Genomic DNA, 13,868 nt, shown 5'->3' on the forward strand with positions numbered 1-13,868 from the left:
TATTTACTATTTCTCAATACCTATATTGGATTTTTACTACTAACTGATCTTGAATATGTCAGGATAATAGTTTGTTATTTTAAATCATACAGTTTGGGTATTGAAATATGAATTTCTACTACTTATGATCATTGTGTGTCAACAACTGCATCATTGTCAACAATGTGATCCAATAATATTACACAGCTATTTCAGCGAGTAGAACACCAAATATTTTTTCTATTACTCTCTTGTTTGTAGGGATATCAGATTCCAGTCTTCTTTGCTACTGAATAGCATATAAGAGTTTAAAAGCATGTAAAAAGGACTTTTTCAAACTTCCTTAACAAGTACAGGTAATATAATTGTTCAGGGAGCCTGATTTTCCTCCTTGTGTTTTGTTATTCTCCAATCGTGTCCATATTTATTCTGCAGGGAGGTCAAGTAATATTAAAAATAAAAGTATATTAGCTTCGTCAAAGCGGGGTTTTGAGGACTGTGAAGCACTAGTTCTTTATCATTTACTTCATTTCTGCTAAATTTCCAATTAGAACATGTAACTCCTTCCTTTTCTTCTTACACTGAAAGGAGACGATTGATGCCTCCTACAGCAACCATTACTCATGGGCTTAAAGTTTTGTATTCTTTATCCTTCAGTGAGTTCTGATGACAAACACCAGAGGCTCTGGGGAAATCATCCCAGGTGGTGACTCTAGCAAAGGAAAGGAAAATTTGCTCCTAAATGGTGGATTGATTCTGATTGCATGTCTTGTATTAGATGATCCCCAGTCTCGGCAGGATTTTCCTAAAGGATTATTGACTTTCTGCCCCAATGTCTCAAACCAACAACCTGTAAATCATATGTCAGAGACCACAGGAAGCTTATTTCTTTGGAAAGACAGAAAAAGAATTCAGATTCCTTTAAAGAAAATTGAAACCCCAAATATTAGATTTTGAGAAACAAAATTAGTAGAATTTTGTCTTCTATTCCAGTAAAAAATTAAGATGCTTTTCCAGGGTGTAAACAGTACTTTGCTATAAAATTTGTCGTAAAATAGGTTGCCAAAGTTTACTTCAAATTTTACATAGGAATTTATTTTCATTAATTTTATTTTTATTCATTATGACTTATGATCTGTTTTTAGAGGAACAGAAATTATTCCCTGATATTCAGGAGGTAAATTTTTTTAGGATTTTTCTGAATTCTAAACTATATTTTAATTGAAGATTAGGTTTGGTGGGTTCAATATTTCTACTCAGTTTGTGAGGTGACACTTTGGCAACAATAACTGAAATATATATGTACAAGTTGTTCTCTGTTATTGGGTAATGAGACTGTGGCTAATACTGAAATCTTTTTTGTAGTATATAAGTACGGTCACAGATGTGGATAATGATAATCTACTCAAGAGCTGTCTGTGTCTTTGTCCTTCTGACAGCCAATCCTTTACATCTTTTCATTTATTTATGGTTGAGTGAGAAGTGTCCCCCATAGCCTAAGTACTTAAACTCTTGATTCTTAGTCTTAGTTGGTGGGTTACTTGAAAAATTATGGATGTTATAGGAGGTAGAGAAGTTGGAAGAAGCACATGGCCACAGGTTGGCTTTCTGTGTTCATAACCTCCCCCTAATTCCTGTTTGCTCTCTTTGCTTTGTGTTAGTGGTTGGAGATGTGAGGGCTCAGCCTCTTTACCCAGTTGCCTGCTGTGGCATTTCCTCCACTATTATGGACTCTCCCTCTGGGACTTGAAGCCAGAATAAACTCTTCATGATCTACATTCTCCTTACTGTAGTATTTTATCACCAGAACAGAAAAGTAATACATTACCCTTTTTGCATGCCCTATCTTTAGCCTGAAAACAATAGTAATTCAAAGTTTTCAGTAGAGTCCCTAGCCATACCACACATATTAAAAACATAAATTTTGAATGTGAAACATATCAATGAGAGACCATTTCCCACTACCTAAACTGCAAAAGAATTAAAAAATATCACAAGGCTGAATATAAATATTACTTCTCTACACTCAGAAACACTGTGGATACTTGTCTCCACAATATACCTACATCTCTTCCTTATACCTGCTGCTCATTAGATAATTCTTCCTATAGTACATTCTCCCTGCTTCTCTCATTTTAGAATATGCCACAAATATTAAGATAAGGGGGGATTTGAGAATTTGAAGCAATGTTCTCATTTCTGAAAATTAAAAGTTTTGAAGAAAAAGCTTCATTATCTCTACCAAGGTTTTGCTATTTTGTTGTGGCAAATGACAAAAAGGAAAAGACAGTGAAAGATTCTTATAACTTCTGATCATGACCTCTAAGCCTTCTGATCATAATCCTTCTCTTCCCCTCTTATCCCATGTCATAGACTATATGATGGCTGTAAGAAATATTGCCAGAGGAAAAAAAAAGTACTATCCCTTCATTTAGATACCAATTATGAAATTCAGCAATGTTCATTTATAGTAGTCAATGTATTTATTGCCAGAAACTTTGTCAGGCATTATATATGTAAAGAAGAAAATAATTTACCTCTAATGCCTGTGTATAGCAGTTTTGTCTCACAGCCTTCACAGAACACCTACAGTGGGAATCTTTGTATCTGTATTCCAGATTCTGGAACTGTGACATATTAAATTGTTGTTTCAGCTACTCAATTTGTGGTATTTTGTTGCAGCAGCCAAAATAAGATAATGGAGTAAATATAATTGAATAAATGAACTACCTTCAGTCCTTTATAAAATCCTCTTATAGTCAGAGATCAGAGATTGGTTCTTGCCAATAGCATGGATCTCAAGTTGGGCCAGTCATTGGGTAGCCATTCCCTCTGTTTCTATGACATCTTTGTTCCTGCAAAGATGTAGGCAACCAAGAATCAATCCCTGACATTACTAATGATATTCTGTTATACTTTCAGACAAGAGCCTACCACAGCTGTCCTTTGAGAGACTCCACCTAGCACCCAACCCAAACAGATGCAAAGACCCACATCTAAACATTAAATTGTACTTGGGAAATCTAATGTAAGAGTTGGGGGAAGGAGTGAGGCCAGAGGAAATAGGGATTTCACAGGAAGACGCAGAGTGTCCAGTAACCTGGACCCTTGGCGGCTCCCAGAGACTGACAACTAGCCAAGAACATACAAGGGTTTGAGCTAAGCACCCTCATACATATGTAGCAGGTAAGTAGCATAGTCTTCATATGGGTCTCCCAACAACTGAAGCAGGGACTTACTCTGATTCTGCTGCCTGTCTGTGGGTCCTACTCCCCTAATCAGGCTGTCCTGATTGGCTTCAGTGGGCGAGGATTACCTAGTTCTTCAGTGATATGAGGTGCCAGGATTCCTTTTGCAATAAAAACAATACCAGGTGTCTATTAAATTATTGCCGAAATAATTCTATGCACAAAGGTTTTCCACTAGACAATAATTGTTGACTAGACATAGCTGATAACTAAAAGAATGTGAAGATCTAAAAGATCCTTGCATCTCCAGTCCTGGACGAGAAATTGCCACTTGTGTGAATATGCCAGGAGAAAGGGGTTTCCTGTGTGAATGTCCGCCTGGGTAGAGTGAGCTGGTCCGTGAACCTGCCACCAATTCCTGTGGAGGGGATGCCTGCCAACATGGAGACACTTGTCATACAGACCCTGAGCACCCTGTCTGTACCCTGCTGGATAAGCTGGAAGGTTCTGTGAGACAAATCACAATGAGTGTGCTTCGAGCCCTTGCCACAATGGGACTGTGTGCCAGGATAGAATCAATGGCCACTCCTGTTGCTGTGTGCCTGGATACCAAGACAGGTATTGCAACTTGGAATTGGATGAATGTGTCTCTGATCCCTGCATGAATGAGTCTCTATGCCTCACTGAGATAGGAAGATACACTTGTGCTTGTCCTCAATAGTATTCTCTGGGAAGAGTGAGTTGGGAAATTGATGAATGTGGATCCCAGCCACGTCTACACAGTGCCTTGTGTCAGGATGCTCTTGGCGCTTACTTCTGTGACTGTGCTCCTGGATGCCTCTGAGACCACTGACAACTCAACTGTGATGGATGTACCAGTCAGCCGTGTCCCCATGGAGGTCTATGTGTGGATGCAGGAAACAGCTGCTGTTTGTGCTTACACAGGTAGTAGATACTCAGAGACACTCTGTGGGACTTTATTTCTCTTTGTTGATTAAAGCCTTGTCACAATGATACAACATGTAAAGACACTGTTGACAGCTATATTTGTCACTACTAGACTGGATACTCAGGTGCCCTATATGAGATGAACATAAGTAGCAACCCCTGCCTATTTGGGGGAAATGTGTCAAGTAGTTCTCAGAGGGTCAATAGGACACATTGCAGAACTGCCTTTCTTCTTCAACTCCCTTGGAGTCTCAGACCATGTTTACATCTGTCAGACTGGATTCACAGAAAGGAACATAGTATAACTGTCCTCTGAGAAGCTCTACCAAGTAGGTGACTGAAATAGATGCAGAGACCCACAGCCAAACATTAGACAAGCTCAGGAAGTCTTGCAAAAGAGTTGAGGGAAGAATTGAGGAACCTGGAAAGGATAGGACCTCTACATGAAGACCAACAGAGTCAGCTAACCAGGAAAATTGGGGGCTTCCAGAGACCAAACCATGAACCAAAGAGCATAAAAGACCCAGGTCTCCCTCAACACCTCCTACACACTCCTACATATATGCAGCAAATATAGCAGATATGCAGCTTGGTATTAAGTGGGTTCCCCAACAACTGGGGCTGGGGCCTATCCTCACTCTGTTGCCTGCCTGTAGATCCTGTTCCCTTAAGTGTGATGCCTTGTCAGGCCTCAATGGGAGAGAGTGTACCTAGTTCTGCAGTGACTCTAGGTGCTGGGTCTGTTGAAGGTGGGCATGTCTGTATGAGGGGGGACTGGGAGGAGACAGGGGCAGGGGGCTATGATCAGGATGAAAAATGGAAAAGTTAATTAAAATAAAGACGTACCTGATCATAGAGGATGATGGAATGTGGGACATGAGGGGCCTCCTCCCATATGGTGGTCCCATTTTACTTATTTATTTACTTTTAAATTGTTTCATTATTTATCTACATGTATGTGTATTTCTGTGTTTGTATGTGCATGCATGTGGGTGCCATGGAGGCCACTTAAAAACATCTGATTCCTTGAAGTTGGAATTACAGGTGATTGTATGCCTTCTGCATTGAGCCATGAGAACTAAACACAGGATCTCTACAAGACCAATAAGATTTAATGCTTAACAGTTTCTCCAGTGCCCTGCAGGTTTTTAAAAATGTATTATTTGACAGTTTCATTCACATATGTATTGTAGTCATGCACAAATTGTTATTTTCTTTTCTTCCACTTACTTATTTCTTCTTCTTCAACAAATCCCAGGGTCACATTCAGATTTTTTTTTCTTTTACTGCAATCTACTGTGTCTAGTCAGGACCATTCATGTGCTGGGGGCCTTAATATGATGCTTACTTTTCTATTGGAGCATGAGTAAATCACCAGAGGCTTCTAACCTCTCAGAAGCCCTTGAACATTAATTCCCTTGGGTTTCCTATGACCTGTTTCCGCCAACCCTGACTGAAAAAAATCATTGAAAAGTAAACATAGAGAAGAAGGCTACAGTGGTAGGAGAGGAGTGTGTAAAAGAATATTACAGTACCAGGTCCACCCTAGCTCCCAAAACAAATAAACAGATAAACAAACAAACAAACAAAAATGATTATGATTTAAGAATGTTAATAGTAAGTGGGCATTTTCTGAAAACTTCACAAGTTTCCTATACTTAAAAATGTCAAGAAAATTATATCCATACATACTGAAACTGGAACTGTATTATTTAAAAAAATAAACTGAACAACAAATAAATCTGAAGATATGATAGTTAGCTAGTGAGTGAAGGAGAGTCACAGAAAGTGTCTTCAAGCTGTTATGTGAAGTAGGGGCGCTATTATGTAGGTTTAGCCAAAGAAGAGCTATTTGATTCCTAGAATCCATGTAAAAAGGAAAAACTGGACATACTGAAGTTTTCTTGTAATAATTGTGGTTAGAGATCAGATACAGGTAGATCCCTGTTGCATGCTGGCATGGCAAAATAGTCTTGTTTGTGGTTTCTAGGCCAGTGAGAGCTGCTGTCTAAAAAACAAACAAACAAAAAACCAAGAGAAGTACTGCTACAGCTAGACTAGGTCTTTCAGTCTCAATATACAAATGTAAACATGTGCTCATGATATGTGTTAATACACACAGGGAAAAAAAGTGGGCAAATCATACTTCAGTGAAATAACCATAAAAGCTTTGTCCTATATGTTGATAGATACACACCCAATCAAAAGGAAATATAATTTCTGAAAAATCAACAATGCTAAATCAAATTTCAGAAGTCTTCATCTTTTAAAAGTAAAAATTGCATGCTTTGTTCATGCCCATAGAAAGTGACTAGTTGATGGTCCTCACATCATTACTGGTAATGCAGGGCAATGGACATTCTAGGTCATCATGTTCTTCCAACATCACACATATACTACAAAGAAAGCACGAAGCCAGCACATAGCACTGTTAATCAGATAGCTACTTTTACTTCTATTTCATTATTCAGTGTTAATTTTCCATGTATCTTGAAAATATTTAACAGAGATCTATAATCACCTTGATACATTTATAGAAAAAAAATGCAATTGTGAACAATAATACATGTTTCCATGAAACAGTCTCACAGAAGAGAGTTCAAGAACAAAGTCCCCAAAGCAAGAATAAGTGTTCTTACTTTTTAAGGTAGGAAGCAATTAATTGATAATAGATAATATTTCTATAGTAACTTTTTGCAACATATGAACTCAGAGAGATAAGAGGACACAAGATAATGTTGGACCTTGTCATCAACCTTGAATTTTATCTCGAGAAAAAGGTGGCAATTAGTTTGAAACTATATTATTTCATATTTTCTTCATCAATTTCACAATTTCAGGACTCTCTTATCTTTGTATCTGTCTACATACACACACTTGTATGTGTGTGAAGAAGTAATTGATTTCATAGAAGAAAATTATATTTTAGGCTATCCAAATTAAATGTAGTACTAAATGCAGTCTTTTATTTTGTTCTTTTAGCAAATTACATACAAGTATCTTGTCCCTAAGGTTCATTATTTTATACAGTTCTATTATTATTTCTACTTTTTTCCTTTCTGTAGCAAAGAAAAGTGGTTATAAAACATTGCTAATGACACAAATGCAGTTAAATGTATAATCTACTAGACTAATAACATCTAATGCTTTCCATTATAGAATTTTTTTTTAACCAAAGAACCCTATTTTATTTTGTTAGACTTTATAAAGTCCAAACATTTTCAAAGAAGGCTAACTTGTTTGTATTCACAGATTATAAATAAATATTTAACCTTTAAGTTCTTCATCCAGTTGTGCAAATATCTACTATTGGAACAAGTAAATGAGATTCTTTTTTTGGTACCAATACGTTTTTTAAAAATAGATATTTTCTTTAATTACATTTCAAATGATATCCCCTTTCCCCGTTTCCCCTCTGGAAAAAAAAAAGAAAGAAAACAAACAAACCTGTTCCTCCCCTCTCCCCCTGCTTACCAACCCACTCTCTCCCATTTACTGGCCCTGGCATTCCTCTACACTGGGGCATAGAACCTTCACAGGACCAAGGGCTTCTCCTCCTATTGATGACCGACTAGGCCATTCTCTGATACATATGCAGCTGGAACCATGAGTCCCACCATGTGTACTCTTTGGTTGGTGACTAGTAGTCCCTGGGAGCTCTGAGGGTACTAGTTAGTTGATATTGTTGTTCCTCCTAAGGGGCTGTAAATCCCTTCAGCTCTTTGGGTCATTTCTCTAGAAGCTGGTACAACCACTCTGGAAATCAGTTTGGTGATTCCTCAGGGAATCGAACATAGTACTACGTGAGGACCCAGCTGTACCACTCTTGGGCATATACCCAGAAGATGCTCCAACATGTAACAAGGATGCATACTCCACTATGTTCATAGCAGCCTTATTTATAATAATGAGAAGCTGGAAACAACCCAAATGTCCCTCAACAGAGGAATGAATACAGAAAATGTGGTACATCTACACATTACAATACACAAATGTGGTACTACTCAACTATTAAAAACAATGAATTTATGAAATTCTTAGGGAAATGGGTGGATTTGGAGAATATCATCCTGAGTGAGGTAACCCAATCACAGAAGAACACACATGGTATGCACTCATTGATAAGTGGATATTAGCTCAGAAGCTCGGAATACCCAAGATACAATTCACAAACCACAAGAAACTCTAAAAAAAGGAAGACCAAAGTGTGGATACCTCGATCCTCCTTAGAAGGGGGAATAAAATACCCATGGAAGGACTTGCAGAGACAAACTATGGAGCAGAGACTGAAGGAAGGACAATCCAGAGACTGCCCCACGAGAATCCTTCCCATCAATCTCCAAACCCAGACCACTATTGTGGATGCCAGCAAGTACTGGCTGACAGGAACCTTATATAGCTGTCTCCTGAGAGGCTCTGACAGTGCCTGAGAATGAGATTTTTTTAACTGAGTTAAATACTAATATTTAAAACTTAGTGGTTGTATGTAGCATTGTGGCACATATTGTGTCACATCATTAGAATGTCTAGACCTTGAGGCCGCATGCTGTATCCTGGCTCTGATTTCACAACAGCATTGGATGCTCACTGCTTTTTCTAGTTGGCGATTGTTACTTTCTCTGGATTCTGGTTCATTTCTGTTCCCTTTCTGACCTTCAGGCGTATTCTTGTTTGAAATAGATGTTATTTCAGTCTCATCTATTTCAACATTCTTTCTTAAAACATATAAAGGAAAAGTCAGTAAATATATGGTTTATTTCTCCAGAATTCTGTTTGTTTCATTGTATGACAATTTTCACACTAAAAAAATATGTCCTTACTACTGGACACAGATCCTGTACAAATAAGAAAATTTAGAGACATGTTAGCTGTCCCTAAACATATGCATGGATATTTTATGAAGTAAGCATTCATTATATCTTCTTGATTCCATAAGTAGGTACATATACTCACAAAAATAGTTTCTAGATAATAGAAAGCACGTGTTTCATTATGTTTCAGTTAAATCTTCCTACAAAAACAAATCATACCATATTAAGTGACTTACATCCTCACCTTTTGTTCGGTTCAGTGGTCATGTTGACTGCACCATGCACGTGACTCATCCATGTAGTGCTGGTCATTAACTTTGAACTACAACAAAAACTGACTTTGTCCTTTTAGCTCAGCATTCAGTTCCTCCACAGGATGGTCCTACAGATTCAAAGGAGGGAGATGACAATGAAAAAATTCCCTAAGAACTAGATTTGAAAGACATTTCAGGTAGGAAGCCTACTTTTATTAACAATCCACGATCAAGAAACCCAAAAATAGATTCACTCATGAAAAAGGAATTGGAATCATTAACTATTTTGGAAATCTACAAAGCTGCATTTCTGCGTGTAAAATAGAAATGTCTCTCAATGTTGGATTCAATCTCAGAAAACTTTTCTTCAGTTAAATCCACCTGTGTATGCATCATCAGAAAATACTTCTAGACTCCTGTGGACATGTAGAATCTACAAAGATGTAGCCGTAATGGTTAAAAAAAATGTTTTTTAAGGAATAAGACCTTAACAGAAAATAAAGAGAACAGAAAGAAAATATAACAACACTTTCAAAAATGCACATGAGCTGTGTGAGCTGTGTCCTAAGGTTGAAAAGAAGGTAGTATGTGCCAAGGTCAATGAAGTAAGTGCATGTCTGAGCCAGCAACCAGGACTAGTGACTCCCATGAGCAGCAGAAGAACTACGCTGACCTTGACCCAAAGGTCTCTAGCTTCTCCTTGATTCACAGTATCTCAGCTAGAAAGCTGATCTAAGTGAGTCTCAAACTCCACAGATGAATAATTAGAAAAAGTGTGACCAAGCCAATAAAGAGACAAATTTCCTGCTAGATAATGACTCTAATACAGCACAGAAATAGATGGAACTAACATCTTCCAAGAATGCTCCTCCAAGGGAAAGTAATTGTCCATTATTAATGGTATAAAATAAATTCATTACTGCAAAAAGACAAAATGTTTCATTCTTTAGGAGGACATAATTATTATGACATTTACTGAAACATACAGTTTAAGACACATGAAATAACCCTTAATTGATCTGACTCTCATTCAGTCATATTTTAAAAGTACCCTTTTAAAAATGATAGACTAAGTAAGTGAAGTAAACACATAAAAGACACTAAGAAAGTATCAAATGCTAAGGAAATGGCTGCATTGTTCTAGCACTTGATTCATAAGCCTGAGCATATCAGTTCAGTGTTAATTAAAAATGAGGGGAAACTGGGAAAGGAGATATCATATGACATGTAAATAAAGAAAATAGCCAATAAAAATAAATAAATAAACTGTTTCTGTACCTGTCATACCAGTAACCAGATATTCTACCTTTTTGGTGAGGTTTTTATCCAGTGATAGAGACTCTGTCTTGAACAAAAAATAGAAATCACCTGAAGAATTAAGAGACCTGAGGATTCGTTCTTATTTCCACACATACATATACTCTCATGTAAACAAAAAGAAACATATGTATATATTGTAGGTATAAAATGGCACACATACTAATATTGATCTATTACTTACATAGAGAATATGCATCCAATCATATAATACTAGTATAAGTTTCTTAAACTGAGTGTTTTATAGCTCAGAAAATCAATCAATTACTTTCATGAAAATGACAATATTCAGAAGCAATTCTATTGTAAATCACTAATATTTGAATTTGTTTATAAGGGGTTTCTATGAAAGACACATGCATTTGAACACTGAAATGCCAATATTCCAAAAGAAATCCAAATTGTAATAAGAAATGGCAAAGAACTGTTACCTAATATGGATTTTAAAGCAGCTTTACAAGTTCATGCATTTCAAAACATCTACAACATGTTCATTTTGTTGACTTTCTCAGCAGAGCTGTTCAAGTTTGATAAGTGTTTTAGTGTTTATGTGTGTATGTATGTGAGTGTGCATGAGTGTCTATGTGTGAATGTGCCTGTTCACATACATAATCATGCTTCATGTTTCCAGTAGTTTTACTGGCTATGTACCAATATCTAAACAGGAGAAATGAATACAAATTATATCAAAGAGGGAATGAAAAAGTCATATAAAATAGTAATCTTAAATTTAAATAATAGTTAGCCTGAAAATTATTATTATCATATAATTATCCTGAAAAAATAGAGAAATAAATATATTTATGTCCTTTCAATAATACAGAAATCAATAACTTACAAATATTTATTGGGAAGAAAATGCTATCTATAGCACAGACCAATTCTCTATTAACTGTGTTCATGAATTCATGAATTATTTAAACATTCAAATAGTATAACTTCTAGCAAATGACAGATTAGTGAATAAGTGTACAGATTGCTTTTGAGGACCTCACCATGACTGAACTATGGAACTTCTAGTGTTTACCAATAATTTGACAAGTAAGAAAATTTTTCTTATGTAAGAAAAATATTTTTTTAATTCCAGAACATATTTTACTTTCCATCATTCACCACGTAACTTCTTAGAAAACAAAAACCTCTACTTACTAAGTATAAACTATATATTCATGAAATAAATGAATTTCTGTTATCTTGTGCTTTTATCCTTATAATAAAGTGATATGGATATTATTTTTAAATCTCTAGAAATAATTTCCTTAACTCTCACATTTTCATATTGATAGATGAAAAAGAATATCAAAATATGTGTGCCCAAAAGAAACTTTCAAAATAGAAATCAACAACTTGAATTTTTCTAGTTCAGTAATTTAGATAATATTATTAAAATATTGTAATTTTGTTTCCCTGATGCTTAAAGGGAAGTAAAACTGTAGAATTTTATAATATGCAGATCATATCATTTTATTACTTTGTTTTCCAAAAAAAATGAAAAAGAAAATTTTAATACCTGTAAATTTTCGATTAAAGATACATATAGTATAAAATCAATTCCATTTTAAAAAGTAGTTTTTTTTTTCTATTTTTCTGCCTCATTATAATAAACATTCACTGGTTTACTCCCAGTAAGAATCAACCTAGCTTTCAAAATTAGCAATGCTGAATTGACCAAAGTATTCAGACAGAGTGCATACACATTTCAGATATAATCATGACGCATATGGAAACAAGTCACTTTTGAAAAAAATTCTAAGTTGAGAAGCTTTCAACTGGGAAGAATGAAAGTTATCTTTCAAACAGTTGAAATTCCAGTATTTTTCTCGTTGGATTTGGAATCTGTCATTATTTGTAAAGGGATAGGGTAGTCTTATTTAACAGCTTTTTATGAATATACTTGGTATATTCATGTATACATATGTATGTATGTATTTATGCATGTACACATATGCAATTATATTAGCTAATTTTGTCTCTTGAGTAGTGATATTAAAGGCAAGCATTACCAAGACAGGTTATACAAAAGATTTAAAGCTACATTAAATGTGGTAGGTGATGAAGGTTAGAAGAATCAGAATAACCTGTTTAACCAATAAACAACATTTTCAAAATAATTATTTTATGAAAGATAGCATTTCTAATTAATTTTGAAACAACCTCTAGCATTTGACAATGAAAATAAATAATAAATTTTTGAAATTTCAAAGAAAGCTTAAAGATATATTAATCATACAATGTACCAGATAACTGACAATTCTTTGTAGGGTCAGTTAAGTTTGGAGTGCATGTATCTTTGGAAAATTGTTTTAAATATTTTATGTTCATTTTAATGTACATGCCATGGTCTGTGTGCATCCAAAGCCCATTGATACCAAATGGAGTTGTAGTTACAAAGTTATGAAACACCCAAAGTGCAGGGTAGTGGGAACTCAACTCAAGACCACTGCAGTTGTAACAAATTCTATTATCAGCTGAGCAATCCTGCTGGATTCCACATGTCTGTTTTTTTTTTTTTTAAATCAATTCCTCACTGTGTAACCTTGGGTGCTCATGACATTGTTTTATAGACCAGGTTTGCTTCTAACTCACCCTCCACTTGTTTCACACTCATGAATGCTGGATTAAACTGTTAAGTTCACCCTTCCCAGCCTGATTAAACTTTTGCGTAATGAATAGGAACATGAATTTCAAATAGAAGAATGATGTTAATTATTTCTTTAATGGGGTCAATTTAATTTGGGAAATGTATATGTATATGTGTATGTGTATGTGTATGTATAGGTATATGATGTGTATGTTTATGTATATGATGTATATGTATATGTATATGTATCTCTTCCTGGTCCCATTTTCAAAAACTAAGTTTAGGTACTACATGGGTAGAGAAGTTACAGTAGAGATTTGACTCATTTTTATTTTTTTATCTCTATTTATCTTCTTTTACTTTTCTTTTTAAAAGTATTTTGATCATATTTTTTCTCTCTCCTAAGTCCTTCCACATTCTCTTCCCCTTCTGACCCACTCAACTTTAAATTATACTCTCAAAGTCCTTGGATGCTCCTATTCCACTATGGTGTTAACATCATTAAGAGTTAGTAACTTCTCACAAGCCAGAGTGCTAACTGTGTGTTTCTGTCAATTAACCTATGCTTTGGGTTTTCAGTCATTAGTTATATTTTTCATATCCAGAATTTATGTTTACTACTTTTAAACTTTTACCTGTGCTAATTTTGTTTTATTCTTTATGTTTATAACACAGATTTTAAAATTCTATTTTAAACAGTGAAGTTATCCAAATATTTTTAAAAATTGGTTGTTAATACTAGACTGCCTATGCTCTTTTGGATTTTGACTGAAATAGCAACTTGAAGTAA

The sequence above is a fragment of the Mastomys coucha genome, unplaced genomic scaffold (assembly GCF_008632895.1).
Source record: "Mastomys coucha isolate ucsf_1 unplaced genomic scaffold, UCSF_Mcou_1 pScaffold22, whole genome shotgun sequence".
Lineage (NCBI taxonomy): Eukaryota > Metazoa > Chordata > Mammalia > Rodentia > Muridae > Mastomys > Mastomys coucha.